Source organism: Paramisgurnus dabryanus, chromosome 7 (genome assembly GCF_030506205.2).
Source record: "Paramisgurnus dabryanus chromosome 7, PD_genome_1.1, whole genome shotgun sequence".
Taxonomy (NCBI): Eukaryota; Metazoa; Chordata; class Actinopteri; order Cypriniformes; family Cobitidae; genus Paramisgurnus; species Paramisgurnus dabryanus.
Genome location: NC_133343.1, coordinates 18,593,386 through 18,616,105, shown reverse-complemented (window position 1 = coordinate 18,616,105; position 22,720 = coordinate 18,593,386). Strand labels below are relative to the sequence as shown.

The window sequence follows — 22,720 nt, the reverse complement described above, 5'->3', positions numbered from 1 at the left end:
CAATACTTGCGAGTTGTCATACACGTAACGCCTCGCAGTGCTGAGCTAGTTCATGTAGAAAGTGAACTTTCCCAACACTGACAGCCACAAGCACACAAGGCATCATATTTGACGTGCTTTGTGGTATCTTATACTGTAAACGCGATTGCAAACTGGACATCTAAAACTTTATTTACACGCGCCTATCTCTGCACAACAAGTTCATTACACACCAGGCCAGGTATTTCTTTGTGCTCAAGCAACACGTGACAGAGTAATGGTGTCTGTAAACAAACACAAAGTATTGATAAGTTGACCATGCTCATCCCTTGTTGTCTTTGTACTATAATAATTATAATAACATACAAGAAGAGTAGGGACAATGATGGGCAGTTCTTCTTTTATGCTTTTTACTACACAAAAGTAAAACTTTGTTACTTTGTTACTGTTCACTTGTTTCTTTTGGATAATGAACTGGCCAACCAAACTTTAACTCTGTGATCATTTTTATAATGGCCAAACAGTACTTTTACCACAGTTCAATAACAACTCAATACACTACATCCCGTTACTTAATTTACCATGATTTCTAAAGTATTTGTAGCCAAAAACATAATTGCACTTTTCTGTAGTAAAACCATAGTTTCTATAAGGTTAACCTTGTGAAATTATAACAAAATATTTCAATTGAAGTCAGGAATACTTGATTACATTTGTTTTCCCACATGCTTTTGTAAGATTTGCTTACGCTCCTGTGACATTGGGGTTGGGGGGGTTATTTTTTATAAAAATTGTATGTAGTTGTACAATTCACTTTGTACGAATTCATACGAATTAGCCAACTTGTAAAATGCGTACAACAAGCGTGCTGCACAAGCCCTGAAAAGTGAAGCCAAAATCTCTTGATCAACCCCCAGTGACTGGTCCTAGTATATGTCATAAACCCCGCCTCCCCCATGTTATTCGATGGGACTTGAAACCAACTAAACAAATTAATTACACTTTAATTATCTTTTTTTCCGAAGCTGGTTTCTGTCATTTACTGTAGTTTTTATTACGCTGATGTGAATTCAAGTGTTTGTTTTTAAAAAAAGTTTGTTTTTAGTTAGTTATTTAATGCTATAAAAACGGTGGTGTGCAAGAGCTGGGCCTTGATTTTGCTGCTTTACTTCCTGCTCACTACTGCGTAGGACTGGTCCCAAAATCATATCGGGACACTGGCGGCTTCACTTTTCACCAATGGAAGAGAGCGAACGGGCGTCGTCCATCTTTTTTACACTCTATGGCGTACAAATTCCCATAAGATCAGGCTGGAAAACCAAGTCAATTTCTTTGTGTATGGCAGTGACAAACTGGTTTACCTCTTTATATTCCTTAACTAACACTAAAATGACTATTTCCTCAAACCAACTTATCAAAACATAACAGGAAGAGAAGTCAACTGGCTTCAAACAGAACTGTTATGTTCTGAGAACAGAAGAATACCAAACCAATCTCTCTGACGCACAAAGAATATTTTTGCATCCTCTGTTCAGGAGTGTGAACGTAATGAGGTGTCAATATCAGATCATGATAACCATCTCTATGCTTTGACGCTATGAAGCCACACTGTATATCAGTCAAAGAACGCTTCATCTGATTTTAATAGTATCTGCGAGATACTATCACATGCAAAACGGCAAATGGCAGGATGTGGACCGTTTGAGCATATCTGACTCTCCGTCTCCACTCATCTAATGGACTTTATCTCAGAAGGCAGGTTTAAGAGGATAGGAGTCAATTTGTTTTCAAACTTTATAAGTAGGCTCAATAAAAATGCATTACTGGTGCCACATATATAAGGGGAAGTAGTAGAATAGAATAAATTGACAGCTCAATCTACCAGTAAACTTGTATTTGATGTTAATGATGTGTAGTCACTTTGTAAAAGATGCTACAATAAGTAAATCACTCTTTTTTGTTCAGATAGTATTTCCCATAAAACAAGACAGGAAATAAGTGACTTTTAAGCTGTCATTTAGAACATGAATTCCAAAGTCTACTTATTTCTGTTTTAACTATAGATAGTTTTGATTTACTTGGTAAAATGAAGAAAAGGAGGCAACATACAGTATTATGCAAAGGCATGGGATTCTCCAGCTCAGTGAAGTGTCTCACATTATAAAGGATGCTTTCCCTCAGAGCAATTCTCACTGGAAGAACGACAATGACTGCCATGGAAAGCTGAGGTTGTTCTTCAAAGTCAGCTGGCAGCAGGACTCAGTGCTCATTCTTTGACTCTGTGTGTGCAATGAGAATTTGGCCGCAGAATGACAACACTGAGCCAGGAATTTAAAGAAGCAACAAACAGTCTAGGAGCAAAACAAGAAACCCCGCTCAGAGCCCCCCACACAGGCCCTGTCAGACACACCGGCTCCAGGCGTACACTTGCTAAAATTCACTTCTTCCCATTTACCTCTACAGTGCATACAACCACAATCCACAGCTCATAATGCTCACTCACCTGCCATCATGCTTACATCTACAATAGCTTAATTGCTTAAGCCGTACAACCACATAGAAGTGACAGGAAAACTGCCGCACACAGAATACGGTCACATAGTGGTGATCTGAGAACATGCGGTGATGTCACCAGCTGCTTTTAGAGAGATGTTCTGCTAGATGGGTTTTACTGACATTTAGCTGCTCAAATTCTCTATTTTAGCACATTATGTGTTTATTCAGGACACAGACACTGACATGATACTGTAAGTACTACCATGAAGGTTTTTGCTTACTATTGAGAACATATAACTGAATCATTAGTGACCGCTCTCCATGGATATAGATTGTTATAAAAGCTCAGTTTTCAGCTGTCTGCTTTAGCACAATCAGCCATGTGCAATAAAATGTACACCAAGATTATTATTTAATATTATTATTATATTTAAAACTTACAGGTTAAAGAAGCTTTTTCTGATTTTCCTATACGCTGTTAGAAAAAATTGTCAAAATATGTACCCCTGCTGTCACCGGGACCGTACCCTTTATAAAGGTTCTGATATGTAGCCTATTATTAGGTATACAGATATGTATACATTTGGTACAAATATGTACACTTATAACCAATAGAGTATGTACCTGTAGAGATCCTAATATGAACTCTTTAGAATTAAAACTGTACTTTTTGAAAAAGTAGAGCGCCAATGAGAGCTGGGGTACATATTTTGACATTTTTTTTTATATGAACATGAAGATGGTTTCATCGGACACTCTTTTTGTTGAATGGTCTGATAGTGGCAAAACTGAACTCTGGAACAAATACCTTGTCGACAAAAATTTTTTTTTGGTTTCCTAAAAACGAGGGGAGATGGCGATCATAGATCCCCACTATGTGAGGGGAGGTTTGGCAGCCGATCTGTAGTTAACATTGTCCGTATGCGACTAGGCATGGGCCAGTATAAGATTCTGGTGGTATGATAACCTTTAGCAAAAATACCACTGTTTCACGGTATTGCCATTGTAACACTTAAATGTGTTACTTTCAAATGCCAGGTAAAAATAAAGCCTTTATGAAAATATTATATTTTCTGAAAGCATATTATAATTTAATGTATATTAAATGTAAACAACAAAATCAATCACATGACTTAATCATTTAATGATTTTTGCATAAACACAGCTCATACCTTGGAGACAGTATCACAAAACATTTTAGTGGTTTTGAAACATTGACTGTTTAAAACCTCCGTATACCTTGAAACGGGTAACTGGCCCATGCCTATGTGCGACCCCCTTAAGAGTAAATTCTATTTTTGCATTTTTATAATTTTAAATACATAAAAATAAGGCACAATGAATGGCAGTAATATGAAGAAATTTCCCATATTGTTTTTTATTCCGTAATTGTTCCGTAATTGTTTCACCTATATACCTGTGTTTTAGGGTAAACAGAAATGGCTGTAAAATTAACAGATAATGTCCTGGCAGAAAATTACCAGTACATATTTTCCGTGTTTTTTTACAGTGGGGGATTTTTGTGGGATAGTAAAATATTTTTCTAGAATATCCTGGTTTTAATGTTTCCTCCTTTGCTTTAATGCCAGCATGGATTTAGGGCCATATAAAGTTTGTGTATCAGCTAATTGTCCATTATTTTCAAGCATGATTTGAGAATGTTTTAGAGTATTGTGCTTTAATGAAAGCAGAGAAATCTGACCTTTTGTACAAAGAAGTTAACATGGTTAATGTCAAGCTGATTAGTGACTATTAGTGTTGTACCTTAATATTTCTTACTAATTGTACTTCATACATGGCTGATCACACCAAAAATGTTTATGGCAGTTGCAGGTGCCTTTTTTGAATAATATTCTATGGGCAGGGAGCGTTTGCGTGCTGTTTATGCACGCCGAGCGCCTTGCGTTTTTTGCCGCCAGCCACCGAACGCACTTTTGAAGGAGCGCTGAGAGCAGAGAAGCGCCCGACATCATTCGCGTCTTTCTATTGTCCAATCGAATGAGGGGAGAGGCGGGGCTTACGTTGTGGTGAGGGAAGTTTACAGTTGCTTTGAAGAACCGGACTCCACTCGCCCACTCTCTCCTGCGTGTTTGTGCACCTCTCACCCTCAAACAAGGTCAGAGCAAGTGCCCTCTTTTTAAAGTTTCTGCTAATATGACAGTTAACAGCAAAAGAGCGCTCACTCTTCAATATTTGATTGACAAGACAGCTGACTCTGTGGTTGCTTAGCAATATAAAAAGCCACGTCACACTGCTCTTTTTTTTAAAAGGCAGTGCGTCGCGCCTTGCGGGTTCAAGCATTTAAAGCGCGATTGGTGTGATTAACCCCTTATTAATTTTTCTCTAAATTCGAAAACTTTGTTTATTTGTAAGGATTTTAGACGTTACGGTACATTCACACGGGGCGTAAGCATTAACGCTTAACGGAAGGCTTGTCTGAAGCGTGGCCAACAGCCAATCACTGTGGCCGCAACACAAGCTCCGGTCTTCCATAAACATAATTGGCTGGCTCTGCCTAGGTTATTTGCATAAGGCGATATGATTGGCTGACGCACGCGTTGCCGCTTGAAAAGTTGAGAAATGTTCAACTTCTGCCGCGAGCAACAGCACTGACGCGGCGCCGACGGATCCACAATTCAGTTCGCCAACGCTTGACGTCATCCATTAAAAGTGAATGGGAAGCGTCAACGCTTACGCCCCGTGTGAATGCGCCGTCAAATGTTGACTTTTTAACCCTAATCTGTGTGAAAAGTATTTCTACTTTTACACTCTAAAAATCAACTTTTTCTAACATTGCACACAAACTATCAAGCAAAAGATATTTGGAAAAGAAACCAATACTCTTCATTTAATTTTCTCTACACCTGCACATGGACTAATAATAACCTGTTACAATGGCACACTTTCAAGGTGATTATGACTCAAGTCAAGCGAACAAAAATATCTGAACATAAATATCTGTACCTGAAAATATATGTGCACATATTACCATTTCAGTCATTTGTTTTTGTTTGCAGACACGTGCTCTGACAGTATGGATGACAGCTATAGAAAGAGGGTAATGGAAATGCTTTGCTTTCAAGTGAAATGAGAGATGCAACAATGCATAGGTGTCTGGGGACCGCTCACATCTCTTGGAGCGGGTGGGTTGTGTCGTGAGTACCTAATCTACCATGGTACGCTTAACCTCAGATATGGCCCATAAATCTAAGAGTTTAACTGAATAAATTGAAAAATGAATGAACCTTGGTGAATAATGAACACATAACATGTACATTAACCCTTGTAAAAAGAGTGATTTTGAATCATAAAAACACACCAAATCATTGCCGTTTGCAACATTCTCTTACCCTCATGTAATAAGATTTCTAGCGTACTGTATAATTATGTCGCTATGGCCACTGTTACGTCAGTACCAGAACTTGAGATAAATGACCCTCAAAGCCTCTGCCTCATACATTGCCAGGGTTTCTATGGCAATGACTACTCAGCTTTGCACTGGAACAGCAGGATAGATACAGGTAAAAGGAAGACAGACCTATGTCTCACAAATTATATTTAGTACAATTTATTCATCTTAAACAGAAATGTATGTTTTTATTAAAACATCATAAAGCCTATATAGCCCATATGATGAACAGCATTCAAATCTCTGCAGCTGACTGACTTAAGGTGACCCTGAAAGCGGCTATCACGAAATCCTCTTCATACCCAGCTAAAATAAAAAAAATGGTAACACTTTACAATAAGGTTCATTAGTTAACATCAGTTAATGTATTAACCAACATGAACAAACCATGAGCAATAAATTTGTTGCAGTAAAACGGTTAATTGTTTGTTCATGTTTGTTCACAGTGCATTTACTAACGTTAACAAGATTTGAATAAAGTCTTAGTAATTCTTGAAATTAACATAAACAAAGATTAATAAATGCTGTATAAGTTCAGTTCATTAATAGTTCATGTTAAATAATGTAGTTATGTTAACTAATGAACCTTATTGTAAAGTGTTACCAAAAAACAATAAAAGATACTGATGCTAATTTAATGAAATAATGTCTAGGATGTGTTCATCTGTAGTTTTTTAGGGTTAGGGTTTGTAATGTAGTGTTGTGTTTTTCATTGTATTCTTTGAAGAAAGCAAAACTGTTATCCCAAAAACCGTGGGTTTTTAAATAAATTACTGCATCCACAACAACAACAAATTTTACCACATGTGGATTTCCATTGCAATTTCTAATTAAATTTTAACATAAATTTAATCAATTTGTTAACTTGATAAAAAAAGTAATGAGGAAAAACATGTCAAAAAACTGTAGTGCTTAAATGATTTCTTACAGGGTATAAAAAAAACACTTTCTCACATTATTCAAAAAATTAGAGGGGTGTGAGGGGCAAAAACATATATTTTGCCTATAGGGCCTCCAAATATCTAAAACCGACCCTGTGTACAACCTAACATTGGACATTGTTGAAATGTCTACAGTGCCTAGTTTGCCGCTTGAACAGTTTGAGTTTATTTGCTCAATTCGCGCGTGAAAGCAGCGTGTGAAATTCTAGTCATCGAGGCATTCACGCTGAAATTCGCGTCATAGAAGGGGCTTCTGCGACTTCGCTTACTTCCTGCCATCACGTCACTTCTAGAACAAGCTCCTGATTGGTTTGTGGCACAAACTCCAGACCTCCAGACGCGCGCCAACACGTCTTCACATTGACTTAACATTGAAATCACTCGCGCTTGACGCCTCTACCGCAGCTGGTGTGAACACAGCATAAGAGAGGTTGTAAGATTACCAGTAATTTACTGGTAAACGTTATGTGTGAACGGAGAACAAAGATTCCCAGCATTTAGAACGAACGACGTCAGAATGTGCTGACAACTTTTCGATACAGATGGCATGTTTACCCCTACACTGTTTACGGATGCTTCTCAACACGCACGTTGTGCTTAAATTTGAGCAAACCTGAAGTTAACGTCCACATTTCTTTATCAAAGTTGTTAAAAACAGCTTACCATCTATTTGCCAAATTGCCCACGTCCTTCACATACCCTCTGTGAAACGTGTAAACATTATTGTTGTTTAAGTTGCAACTCTTCAGTTCAGTTCCGTTTCATACAATGTTGTATGGTCACGAGCAACTGTGCGACTGTCAGCGTTTGCCACAGAAGTGAAAACAACAAATACGTAGAGTGGATATGAAGTCATAACCCACCATTGTTTACATATACAACACAGACATTGTCGCGCGGCAGCTTAAAGGTAACTTCCGTTTCCTCACCGAGTTTACAAGTATTTTGGTACTGATCTGTGAATTAATGGTAAAAAGACGGAACGTCACAGCGTGTGTAAACAGCACATTTTTATATTTACTGGTAAATTAATTCAGTTAAATTCATGGTAATTAACCAAAATTACTGTCTGAAAGAGGCCAATGACAAAGTTTGATGAAGCTCGGAAGATTCAATACACAAAACAAAAAAATCGAGCCAAGATATGTGCAATTTTACCTGCATGTTCTGTTTCTATTGTTGGTTCAGATCTGGCATATTTTAGTACAGGTTTCATGCAGAATTTGGCAACAAAAAGCCGTAAACTAAATTTTACTAACCATTCACCGCTTGGACCATCTGTTTCTCTACTTCTGGTGTGAGTGTGTCTGACAACAGGAAAAAACAGAAGACTTTAGGCCCAATCCCATTTCTCTGTCTTACCCCTTACCCCTTAGTTTTGCACATTCACATGAATGTGCAAAACTAAGGGGTAGGGGTAAGGGGTAAGACAGAGAAATGGGATTTGGCCTTAATCCTCATTTCTCATCCTCAAGAGAAGAGAGCATAGTGTGATGATGAAACGCTTCAGAGAAGAATTTGTAAGGAGATGTACAGTTTGGAGATAATTTGAGCGAGTGGAGCTGTAAGCAGGCACCCTAGCTTGAATCGCGACACTGACTCTGCTCCTGAGGCGATCATTAGAGGGATTTGTTCTGCCTGCACTTATAGTTTTAGCAGATCAATCGCAGAAGCAAGCGCTAAAACCTATTATTAGGTCTGAGGGCAAAGTCTTAGTTTTGGGGAGGGAGGTGGATTGTCCACACTGCTGGCTGTTTAAAATTTGGCTCCTTCGGAAGCATCCATGACTATGATCAACACCCCCCCCCCCCCCCCGAAGATGATTAAGAAAATCAATTAGAAGGTGAGAAGCGTTTAGTGCTATCAGTACAAGCAAAAACAAATTCATTTAGTGTAATGGAGGCGCCTGCCCTCAGAGATCCATTCCAACTTTAATTCCCTTTGAAGTGACTGAAATTTCATAATAATAGTGGTGATATAAAATATGTCCCTGATATTTAAATCACAATGTGTCTGGCAAGACTTGAGTGGTTAGTTACATCTGTAGGTCTGTGAAACCTTACTAGACTTCTATAAGGTGGAATTGAAAATTCAGTAAAAAAATGTAAAGTCCTTTAACTGAATGGATAATGAATACTGGGTTACATAATGCAGCCAGGTGGTTAGAAGAAAGGGGATGAAAAGAAAAAAGGGATTTGTGCAGCCAAAAAGAAAGTCACTTTAAAAGCAGAAGAATGACTTTAGCAGAAGATTTTAATGGAGCTTTACAAAAACAAATTTTCATTAGTTTTGGAATAAAGTGCACTGTTATGCAACCAAAATTGTGTAGAAGAGAAAACTAACTGGTAAACTTAGCCTTCAACCCTCAGATAAAGAGAGAAATAAAAATAATCCAGAGAAAAATGGAGACAAAATAATATTTTAAGTGTATGAAAACAGATTCAAACTTATAATGTGTGAATCCTAACTATGATGTAACAATGCAACATGTGATAAAGACTTGGCTACTATTTCTCTTTCATTATGTCAGGTAGCCCTCCCCACACCTGAATAATATTTCACTCTATAAAAAAAGATCTTATCTTTCATTAAATATAGATAGGGAGACACTGATAGTCAATGATAAGAAAATATGGATTTTATATGACAACCACTTAAATTAAAAAACTCACGGAATCTGCAGCTTTTGCCTTTTTACTTGTAATATAGACAAAAAATATAGTTTGTCACATATGTCACAAGTAGAGATGCTCTTTCATAAAAATCTGTGTTTTTGTTACCCCCATCTGAAACCAGAACTAGCAACAGAACATTTTCTATAATGCAAAGTCTAGTTTTTATTTGAACCTGTTGAACCATGTAACTACATCTAATCTCATTGGTCCTAAATAACTGTATATTACAATATGGTCAAGGTCAAGCTTTATTAGAATCTGGATGCAGCAGTTGTCAAAAAACACACAATGGACCCATACACTACAATAAAAACATACATATATAGATATAAAACATTAAACATAAGGCCTTATCAAATATGTTGATTGGCTGCCAAGTCATTTGACATTTGTAAGCTGTTTAATACTGGACATGTTTCTCAACAAGACATTATGAAACTACTTGGGATTTTATAAAGAAAGAGACTGAATTGTGTTTATGTGTTTAATCCTTACCTGATCTTTTTAGCAAACTGACAGGGGCAGGAATGAATCACCAGATAATCACAAATCTGAATGGAAAAAAAGCAAGATATTTTAAGTTATCGGTAAAATAGAGACAATCCTGTAAATTCTGTAGATATTTATATTCATAGTAATGAGACATAGCATTTACATAGAAATAAAAACTTTATAAAATACTTGCATTTAAGTCTCATCACAGGACTTTTATTTTTACCAATGCTGGGTTGAAAATAACCCAGCATTCTTTACACTCTAAGATAAAAGGTATAAATGTTGTCACTGGGACGGTACCTTTAAAGAAGTTCCTAATATGTACCATTTTGGGCAACCAGTATGTACCTCTAAGGTACCAATATGTATCTTTTAGGGTTCCAATATGCACCTTTACGGTACAAAAGTGTACTTACTGCAAAGGTACCGCCACAGTGCCAACTTTTGTACCTTATTATACCTTTTTCTAAGTGCATCTGACATGTTTTCTTGTAAATGAGCATTTTTTATCAGACTTTCAATGGATTCAGCTAACAAAGCGGTATTCTGAATGGCCTGGGGCTGGAATTAGGCAGATACGAAGCAAAGGTATTTTATGAACGAATAATTCGTGCCGAAAGCCTTCAGTTAATATGATTATCTCATTTTTGACAGAGGCGGTGAATAGTGGCTTTTGCATCTGAGCTCCTTGTATGATGGATATATACATAGATGGATATATACATAGATGTACGTATAGATATACTGTATATACATACATATGTCATTGATTTAAAAAAGGAAAACCTATTCATCAACTACCCACTCGCATTCTTAACTTTCTAGGACTTTGAGCTCAGGCGATGACTTATACACAACATAAATGCAAATGATAAAATGCTTTAAAGAACACAAAGAAAGAAAAACAAAAGAAAAAGTTCCAAAATGCTAATTATGAGGTTTTATTTGAGTGTGATGCATGTTGTTTGGGTGCACAGGTAGGAGGTGGGGGGTCTGTTTCCTCTCCAAGGGGCTACAGACGCACTCCCTACCCACATAGTGTCTCTTTTGTTCTCTGATAAATTGACACTGCCAGTTCCCCACGCTGACAAGACATGAGGAAGACCTCAGGGGGAAAAAGTAGGAGCAGCGCTGCAACATGCGTTTGGTATCGCTTCAATTGACTGTTTCTTTATTCACACCGTCTCCATGTTTATACTTGCATTGTCTCCATAGGCATTCATTTCAAAGCCCTAAAAAATTATTGCGCTCATTCATTCATCCATATCATTGAATAAGTTGTAAAGTATTACGCCTAAGATAAGCCAACAGCCTAAATACTCATCAGCCATAAAGTTCATAACTTTTATTGACTCATAAGGATAACCCAGTGGTTCTCAAAATGGAGGCTGTGGCCCCTTGGGGGACCGCGAAATTGTGCAGAGGGGCAACAGTTTTTATAACATTTTATAAAATAAATGAATTTATCATAAATTTAGTGTAATTAAACCTCAGAAAAATAAGGCTAACAACCAACAGCACCACATTGTATAATTTAATATATTTTGTTTTATTAAATTTTAAAAAATTTAAAAATTAAATAATTTAAAAAGTTTTAGAATGTTTCATGTCATAATTTTTTTTGGGGGGGGCATGAAGGGATATAATATAGGGGGGCAAATGCCGAAAAATGTAAGAACCACTGGGTTAAAGGGACACTCCACTTTTTTTGAAAAAATATGTTAATTTTCCAGCTCCCCTAGAGTTAAATATTTTATTTTTAGCGTTTTGAAATCCATTCAGCCGATCTCCGGGTCTGGCGGTACCACTTTTAGCATAGCTTAGCATAATCCATTGAATCTGATTAGACCATTAGCATCGCGCTAACCAAAGAGTTTCAATATTTTCCCCTATTTAAAACTTGACTCTTCTGTAGTTACATTGTGTACTAAGACTGATGAAAAATTTAAAGTTGCAATTTTCTAGGCAGATATTGCTAGGAACTGTACTCTCATTCTGGCGTAATAATCAAGGACTTTTTTTTGGCGTAACATGTAGGGGTGGGCAAAAAAATTGATTCTTAGATGAATCGCGATTCGGACGTGGGACGATTCTGAATCGATTCACAAATGTCAAGAATCGATTCTTAAATGTTAGTTTACAAAGTAACGTCACGTTATCAGAACCAAAAGGCGGAACTCAACTGGGGGAGCGGTGATGCACACGGACAACTTAAGAGAGCGCGCCCTGCGAGAGCGCATAGCCGAGCTTACAAGAGCAGAAGAGAAAGAACACTTTAAATGCTTGTAGGACTATACTGCATATATCTTTACATTGAATTTAGGGCTGTCATCATTACTCTATTCTTTTTGAGGAGTTTTAAGAAAAAAACCTTGAGTACATGTCGAGTACTCCTTAAAATAGCGGAGATGCGGTTTAGTGAAACAAACAGTATCAGAAGCATACAAATCAGCGCTACGCTGCCTCTCTCTCCCTCTCGTTTGCTCGCTCACACACACCGTGCGTGTGAATCAGGAACTGCGTGAGACAAAAATGCGCATCCATGTGAATTTTGGAAGTTAAAGACGACTGAGCTGCAGTGGCATGGCAAAACACATTTGAGAAGAAAGGCGCAGCAACTCAAAAAGACCTGCATGTTTCACAATTACTCCAAAAGACCATAATGACAATTTTGCGCGTGGAGCAGCAGTTGTGCGATCTACCGGCATTGCCTTTGCGATCGACGTATTGGACACCCCTGCCCTAAACCATCCGCAGACTGTTTAGATATAACATGAATATACTTCTGTAAAAATATGCACATAGTTTGTTATTCAGTCACTGGGTGCGCTGCATTATATAAATACAGTAATACTGCCAATCACTGTGTATAATGATGATGATTAGACGCTTAACGTTCGTGGAAGTTAATGCCGGTTAACATATAGAATTAATAATATGTCACGTTAAATTAATATTTTTACTGGTTTTAATGTCTTACAACAGAAACAGGACATGTATGTATAAGAATGACATTATTTATCCCTAGTTGCATTAAAGTACAGTATATGACAGTTCAGAGACTAGCAAAAGCGCAAACATTAACCTGGCTTTGAAAGCAAATGCGACGTAATGACGTCACAGATATGCAAATTAGTACGTCAAGAATCGATTCTGAATCGAATCGGGACCCTAAGAATCAATTCTGAATTGATTCATGAGGGTCCAAGCGATTCCCACCCCTAGTAACATGGCTGCAGCAGGGGTAGTGATATTACGAAGTGCCTGAAAATGCCAACCTTGCTGGCATCTTGTTATCTAGTTACCTAATTTAATGCAAGGGATTTCTCTGTGGATCATTGGTTACACATGTGTTAAAATTAATGTGTGTTGTTAGCAGAGATGCAACCGTCACTTGGCCAATTTAAATATGGAAGCACAAAAAGTGAAAAAATGTGAAACAGATCTTAATAATTTACTCACGCACTGTTTGGTAAGTTTTGTTTGTGCACACCTCTAAAGCGCAAGCCCGGAGATCCACATCTGAAGGCTTCAGACAGCACTCAAATACAAGAAAATGGTACAGTATAAAGACAGCGCGCAAAGCGTGCAAGTTCATGTGTGCGGACATATTAACACAAAATTATCTCAAAACGCCACAGTCTTTTACACCTTAAATGAATATAAACAATTGAGAAATAAAGTGTGTGTAAGAGTATAATGGAACCGTGCACTTAAAGTGACAGAACACTCTAAAAAATGCTGGGTTCTTTGGGACCCATCCATTGGTTTAAAACAGGCCAATATTTAAACCTAATGTCAATTATGTACATCATCATCTACCATGCTTAAAACAAATTAAAATAGTGATGTTGACAGCATGTAGAATGGCTGTACCATGAATAGTACCAAGCAACATCTCCAGGTACTGCTTTGAGAATTAGGCCAAAAAAGTTATGTGCACTACGGATTCTGCACATATATTTTGTTGTTTACATTTAAAGTATCTGCATGTTATTACTTTTGACCCTATACCTGACCCTGAACCTACCCTTAACAACATACATGAAAGTGAAAAGTGACGTTATTATAAAGAATGGCAGCCCAAACTCAAAATGTGAACTCTGCATTTAACCCATTGAAGTAAGTAGTGAACGCACTGCGAGTCATGAACAAACATGCATGCACACACACACACACACACACACACACACACACACACACACACACACACACACACACACACACACACACAGGACACCTCACTCACAACCTATTTAAAGACTGCAGGAAGAGCAAATACAAAAATCACCCAAAATGTAGTTAAAATCATATGCTGCACCTAATCTTTATATAGGAAAAGGAGGTGGTTGACTTCCTACAAAATTTAATAGTCAACCTCAAGAGGTTTACTTAAATACTATGGGCCATGGCCAGTATAAAATATAAAATATTATGACCCAGTACATTTTATTCATGTATTATTCTTCATATTTCTGTAAGGTTTTTGTCACCAAAATGTTTGACATTTACACATTTTTGATAATAAGTGGAAAAGCATGCAATAACAGGCGTTTTAACATAAAATGTTAGATCGTTTTTATGCTTTTAACAATTACAATTAATGAATAATTAAGAAAAAAAATCTACTACATATCAATTAAACCCTTTAATAGATTGACTACAGTTAAGAAGGCCCAAACCTCTTTTTACAAGGGATAAAAACATCAGGTCAACTCTACATATTTAGACAAAATTTTCTTTATTTCACAACACTACTCTAAATCATTTTTAAATCTTCTCAATTAAAAGAGTCCTGTTTTCACTGCATATTTTCCGGTAAACTATAAGAAAATTAAATTAGCCCCTGACACTTTTTCTTCAAAATCGCATTTTTCAAACAGAGCTACAGAAGAACATCATGTGATTTTCAGTATTGCTGGCCAGACAGCATTGAAATATACCTCAAAGAGGTCCAGTAGAGGTGGCTCAGCTTGGTCCTTTTCTAATGCAACGAGACCACATCAAAAGATCAGAAGGTCCATTTACCATCTAGACCCTTACAGGGTCTTACTGTAAGGGTTCTGATACAGGCCAGAGTGTTTACAGAGGAACCAGAAACATCCAGGTAACTCTACCAACAGCCAATGAAAAATACATATAGGTGCAATCACCTTTGCCTTTTACCTCTATATTTCTGCAGCACAGAAGCAACCTTGACATGCTCTATTTTAAGCAAGCAAGCAGAGAAAATCCAATGTCACTGGCAAAAGCACGGCATGTATCGAAAGCTGCCTTTAACACGTTAGATAAGAAGCAGGTGGCCAAAAGAGGCAAATTGGTTGACATAAGGGGAAAAATACAGTCATCTTTGATAAAGTGAAGCAAGAAATAATCCAAAAAAGACAAAGTTAATTTGAGGAGCACTAAATTATTTTGTGCTTACTGCTTACCATAATTTCTCTTTGCTTTCACTTTAATGTAATTCTGTTTATTCTCGTATTATCTTTATTCTTTTTCAGTCACAATCCCCAAATTGTGTCTGTATTCTTTCCATGCTTGTGTCTCCTGGCCATGCCATTGTTACCAGGGAATATTTAACACTGCCAAACAAAGTTACACAAGTGTTGTTGGATGACTGATGTGCTCTGGACTTGGCCAGCATCTATTCTTGCCATAGGCATAAATGATTCATCAAACATTATTATATTTAGTTTAAAGTCAATGTGGCAAAATGAGGAGACTGTAGGTTTTAGTGTTAATGCAATTAGTCTGTCTAAATATATTAAATTTTGCGTGTTATAAAGTTTACTTTCTGTCACAACTGCATGCGTACTGCCTTAAGGGAATAACATTTGTGCTGTATTATATTTTAAAAAGGTGGCTGCTTGAGTCTTAACATTAACCACACTGATGTTTGCACCCTAAAGAACAGCTTGGTTCAGAACGTATGTACTGTGAATAATGTTCTGGTGGGAGTTTATATATGTGTGTTTAGCTGAGATTTTGAAATAACTGGACCCCACTGGGCTGTCTCATGGGGCAGGACTTTCTACTCTTCCACTGATCTCAGAAAATAACTCCTGGTGAGTATAATGCCATTTTTCAAATCAGCATCTGTCATCCTCACAGGAAATTCTGACACGATGCAAATTTACTTCACACTATTCAATAAAACATCCTATCAGCTTTAACCATTAACATGATGGACTGCCCCTCCAGTAAGCAGAACCACAGATCACAAACAGCACTTAGACAGCTGGATAAACTCTTGACTCTCAGAAGGCCCCCATTCCGCCCATCCTTTCCTAGATAGGAGCATGGAGGAATGGCCACAATGCAAGGAATTCAAGCTGAAATGTTCAGCCAGGATCCATTTTTCCATATACGGACTCAAAAATTGCCAGAGGGTTTTAAAATCCAGCCATCTTCCATGCTTACAGAATTACAGAGTGAGTAAAAGAACTACTTGTTACAACAAGAAATGAATTGTTAGCCACAAACAGAAAAGAGACATTTAGTGAACGCGACACTACTTAAAGGAGTCATATGATCCGATTTCATGCTTTCTTTTGTCATTAGAGTGTTAAATGTTGTTTGTGCATATAGAAGATTTTCGGCCAATCACAAAGCACAGAGCACACTGCACTTTTCCTCGTACAATGAGTTTTGTACGCATATCACAAAGGTGGAGCATAAATGAGCAATAATAATGTACAGTATGTGGAAAGTAACAGTGTTGGCCGATATGCCCTATTGTGAGATCACCCTATCGCCAGGCTGTGAGATTGCGATACACGATAGAATCGGGTGGCAAGGCAATAGTTTATTCATTTGTTCATTTTTTACTAATTTATGACAAGCCACTTGATTGGTGGACAAAAAAAGCGGATTTACTCTAGGGGCAACACTGTCATGACTGCAATCTTCATCAGGGCGCATCATTAAAAACCAGGCGCTCTGAAATTTCCTGTGTGCCAGGGAGCAGGAACAACACACTCGCCGTTTTAAACCCCTGAACGCCTAACAACCTCTCTAGTGCAAGGAAATGACATATTATAAGTTACAAGAAGGAATCTGCGCACGTTGCAAGCTCTCTCGTGCAAAGTGAAGCCCACAAACCCTTTCATGCGAGGAAAAACACGCAACATGCATGTTAATCTGAAACTTTGATGATAAAAATAATAACTATCTCCAACTAGTAGGGATGTTCACATTGACCGTTAACTGAAGGTAAGAATTTATGACCGATTAACATTATCAGTTAAAATAAAAAAAATATTTGTTAATACATGGTGCGTGTTGTCATGAGCCGACAGACATTTCGCCACTTTTCTATCTGTAATTTGTAAATGTCCTGTAAATGACACAAATTATTGCTGGCCTGACGGTCTGATAAAGTAATCATTTGTATGAGAAATCATTTGTATGCGTGTTTGGAAGCTGCAAGATGACGCGGTCCGTCTCGCGCACATCCGGACAGACGTTCGCTGATGGCCTCTGACCCTGACCAAAACATCTCTCTTTTGCACAAACGGAGAAAGACGACGCAAAAGCATAACTTTCTGAAAAGCGTCCTGCTTTAGAAATGACCACTGTGGTAGATGAAACAGAGACAATCTGCCCTTTTTGGATATTAATCCTCTGGACCGATCGCGTGCTTTTTAATAAGGTAATGTCGCGTAAATATCTGATAATGTATGAATCCTGGTGCTGTTGTTGATCTGTCCCTGCTGTTAAATGTTTTGTTTTTACTAGTTCACAGACAACCGTCAACTGTATTTTTACTCAATGACAATTTCATATTAAAATCTTATAAGTTAACGGTTAATGTTCGGTTTAGAAGCTACGGTTGTCAGTCGGGGAAATTAACTGATATGAGCATCCCTACCAACTAGAGTCATGAAAACCCGCTATAGGCCATAAGTCTGACTATCGACGATACACGATGGTATCGGCACAACCCTAGAAAGTAATGTGTTTTTTTAACCATTGCATTACACCAAATACACAAAATAATGTTATGTTTAGCAAACTCATATGACCCCTTTAATCTATGAAAATAAGATAAATTATTAAATAATAAATAGAATGTTGCGTTCCTAATTCTATAAAATGACATACTGAATAAAGGAAAAACTGGGTTCGGGGGCTATCGAGATGTAATTGGACCACATGCTGTCGACTGTCAAAGAACAGACACATAGCATCAATGCAACTTGTTAGGGATTGTGTCCATTTGACACACCATCCTAAGAAAGATCATACTAGAGAATACTTTATTACAGAAACACACATTTCTTAAATCTGAATGCAACTTATTTTAATGGTGGTTATGCAAAGATGCATCTGAAACTAAATGGCAATTTTGTTGATTTTGTTTTTCTTTTTAGCAGCCACAATTCTAATAACTTCTGATGTTCATGTAAGAACCCTGCCAAGTGCACCAAAGAGGTTACAGTTGAATCAGAGGTGAAGCTTAGTTCTTTGTGCATGTGCTGTGACGCACTGCGCAGTGGTAATCATGTAAGTGACGCAAATTCAAATTTGGTTCATGTCGTTTCTCAATCCTATAGCCCTCATTTCTTCCATTTCTTACTTCATGTGTGGGAAAGTACTGGCTGTAAGTGAGGGCTGCTACTGTTCTGGTACAAATATGGCACTTTGCTCACACAGGTCATGCAGAGCACTCCTAAACCGAATGGCTGTGTGTTAAAACAAAGCACTGCATCGTGAGTCATCAGATCTGCCGGGCTAAGGAAAAAAATGCACGTGTTGAGGATAAACCATGCTTTTATCCGTTTAGCTGCTATACTCGATAGATACAAAATAAATTCCATTCTAGCCCAAAGGCTGTCCTTATTTTGCCAAATGGTTGATGTCCTCAGGGCAACATTATGTTGACCCTTGGACAACATTTCAATCAACCAATCAGATTTCAGAAATAAGTTAACAGTTTATTTTAAGTTTAAGCTTACAACCAGGATTAGCTGCTTCTATACCATTGTTTTTCACTTATCTTCGATTTTGGGGTAGGTTTATTTACAAAAATAAGGACATCTCTCACTTGGCAAAATCAGGTTAAGCCTAGCCCGCCAGATACAATTCTTTATCTCTGTGCTTTTAACACATTTTAAGACTTTCTTTCACACTAAATGCATCTTGTTTGACCTTTTACGTGTTTTTTTCTTTAGCCTGAATAGGACAATGATATAACTTTAGCCATAATGAACAATTGACCAGCTTAGAGGTCTATCTATATGACTCACTCTGAACAGCACCCGCGCCGAACTGGAAGCTGGCTGTAATCTCATACTCTGTGTCTCTTTCTAGCCAAAAATTTGGAGCAGAGAAGGCAAGCACCCCAGGAAAAAGGCTTTTAGAGCTGAGCTCTTTGGATTCAGTATGATCCTTCTTAGCTCTCACTGGAATACCTTGGATCATCCCAATCTATCCAATGATGCGTAAGTTAGGAGGTTCTTTCAAAATATAAAAAACTATCTATGAGAATTTGTATTTTTGTGTGCTTAATCCTATTTGCCAGGGTTAAGCTTGCAATGGAACAGAACAGCCGTGGCCCCTAATATAGTTGAAAATGTGCTTAGGTTTGGTGAGTGCATGCATGGGCTCTGCTGGGACTCTTTGGCTACCTTTTACCACATTTACTGTATCACACATATGTGAATGTTGTCCTTTTTTATATATGTTATCTTATCTTACAACATATATGTTTCAAGTCTAAGTGTGCTTTTGTTTGGGTTTATCACCTCTGCAGACACTATGGTGTCCTGTAGCCATCAGATTCTGTATTCAGTGTTTCATTATCGAGTGATATTGCATAGTGCTGTGTGGTACATCGAGTTTTGGTAATATATTAGTATTTTTCCCTCGGGGATACGACCCTCTGTCTTTTGAACAAAAGTTTTGCCAGAAATGTTCACAGAGGTCATAATATGCTTTCCAATCATTTTGCATGTTGTGCAGTATATTTTCAAACATGGAGGAAGCCCCTATCTTTGAATTATATTTTTTATCATAGACTGTTTTAAAGGATATCACCACCATTTTTCAATATTTAACTATGTTCTTACCTCAACTTAGAAGAATTAACACATACCTATTTTTTTTCAATGCGTGCACTTAATCTTTGTACAGTGTGTTCTGAATGTGTTAGCATTTAGCCTAGCCTCATTCATTCCTTGGGATCCAAACAGGGATGAATTTAGAAATATGTTTTCCATATTTACATGAGTAGTTACACAAGTAAGTATGGTGGAACAAAACGTGGCGATTTTTAAGCGGATAAAAAATGAAAACTATATTGTAAAGAGCACTTAAGGGCTCGTTATAGTCGTGTGTAGGTCCTACGGCGTAGCAGCGACGGCGTAGGTTCCGTGTCGGTTTTCATTTATACTTTTGCGTCGTCGTCCGCGTCGACGTGCAAACACACACGCGTCCGCTGGTAGGCAGTATCCACGCGTGTAACCACAGTAGCAGCACAAACGAGAAAGAAGAAGAAGAAGCTTAGCAAGTTAACCCACAAACGAAGAAGAAACAGCAACTTGTTGTGTATAATTTGAGAAGACCACCAATGATGGAAGTAAATAAACAGCGACTTTTGATGCAGTTTGAGTTCAATCACTCCTCAACTTGGCTCATCTTTGTTTTCCCCGTGCAAACGGAAATACCTATGACGCCGTTTTTTTTACCTGACGGGAGAGGTTCTGGTGGACCAATCACAGCACTTGCGGTCCGCGTAGATCTGACGCGCTGTTAAAATTTTTGCGAGGTGCGCGTCAGGCTACGCAGAGCTACGCACTTCGCCCCTTCGCACTTCGACCTCGGGCACAGTAATATTGATGGAAGTTTGAGTGAGAAGGGGAATAGTCAGGAGCTTCTAAATTCATCCCTGTTTGGACCCTAAGGAATGAATGGGGATAGGCTAAATGCTAACACATTCACAACGCGCTGTACAAAGATTAAGTGCACACATTGAAAAAAGATAGGTATGTATTCATTTGTCGTTGAGATAAGAACATAGTAAAATATAAAAAAACAGTGGTGTTTTCCTTTAATATCCTTTAAATATTCCTTTAATCTAATATGAGTGAATATATTTATTGCACATCATCATTCACAACATCATTAAGGACAAAAAGCTTTGTTAGCTGGGATTTCATACCCTGATTTTTTACATGGAATGTCCATGGTGCTGAACTTAAAGGGGAAGTCCAATCTAGACATTTTAGCCTGTTTATCACGGGTAATTTATGTCCACTTTGCATTATACATGAGGAAAAATAAATAAATTTGCACGATTTCGATTATTAGATTGATAGTGTGTTGAAGCGGAATTTTCGTAACGGTCTTTAATGGACACAATTAACCAGAATGCACTGCGCGAAACTGATTTATTAGCTCCACCCACTAACCACTGTTCGATGCAGTCGTCAGGTTTGTTTGACTTCATGCTGCGCCGCAGGAACCGACAGCTGGATGACGTCAAGGTTCCGCGAAAGGGATTTAAAAGCAAACTCCTCCGTATGATTTCGCGAATCGCTCTCGCGGTACTTTGACGTCATCCCGCTGTCGATTCTTGCAACGCCACATGAAGTTGAACAAGCCTAATAACTTCTTTTACCGCTCAACTAGCTCTCAAATCAACTCAAGTCAACTTGAAGTTAGCCGGCAGACGAACGCATCCAAAGAGTAACTCCGCTTTAACCGTCTCTGAGGGGGAAATCACCAAAGCCCTCGATAAAAGATGACTAGAACCTGTGCAGTATGTGGATGTAAGGACAACAAATTCAGGCCACCGGGAGTTTTTATTGTTGACATCAACGCGACCCTCAGCTGACCCACCACTACACTACTTTGAATATGCAGCCAGCACTTTCGTCAGGAAGATTTTGAGTACTGTTTTCAGCCCAGTTTTTCCGCGGACTCAGGTAATGTAAAATTGTTAAAATATCTAAAACATAATTTGGCTTAGTTGTTGCTTGTTTTGTGTAACTACGGTAAACATACTACGTAGAAAGTTATTATCATGTTGTTGTTATTATAAACACGAGCAAAGCAAGCTAACGTTAGCTCCTGTGCAGCTGTCAATCAAAAACGTTATCATCTACTGTCAATCATCTCGCCTCAAGACCCGCCCCCATTTAGAACATTCAGAATTAATGTAGTCGTGCATTTTTCTTCCGGTGATTTGATGACGCGTCAAATCACCGTTACTGTAGCAGTTAAAAGCTTTAATTTTTTATATGGAGTTAGTACATTTGATGGCAGCACAATCAACTATATATATGGCATGAAATATAGTGTTGGAGCATAATGTTGTTTTAGGGTGGACTTCCGCTTTAAGCACATCAGGCATTAATAGATAACCCACACCTGAGGAACATCAGCTCTGCTTATGTGCGACCCTGAACTAATTTGCTGCTCTTAGTAAATAGTTTTGGCCATTATGGAAATCAGCTGTTGCGCTTGTGTTATTTAATTTGCACCTTTTTAGTATATAACCTGCACATATTACCACTCCCATCGAGGCTTTTTTAAAATTGCGCTCTCACACTAATTTGCCCGTTTAGTAAATATGGCCCTATATTTGTAAATTAACATGTGCAAGTGTGATTTGGAGAAGTGTGACAGACAATAAAATATGTTATGTTTTTATGACATGAATAAGAATAATAAATATTTACATTTATTAGGCAGACACACAAAGAATGATTCAAGTGTTTCTT

At 37.9% G+C, this 22,720-nt stretch overlaps 1 protein-coding gene across 2 annotated transcripts in view; it reads right to left on the bottom strand.

The window, feature by feature from the left end:
• The window catches only part of lpp (LIM domain containing preferred translocation partner in lipoma), a 205,225-nt gene that overhangs the window by 162,266 nt on the left and 20,239 nt on the right, over positions 1–22,720 (bottom strand). For both annotated transcript variants that reach the window (XM_065240758.2, XM_065240761.2), the window contains exon 2: positions 9,996–10,051. The gene's annotated coding sequence lies outside the window, so the exon portion shown is untranslated. The remainder of the gene's footprint in view (positions 1–9,995; positions 10,052–22,720) is intronic.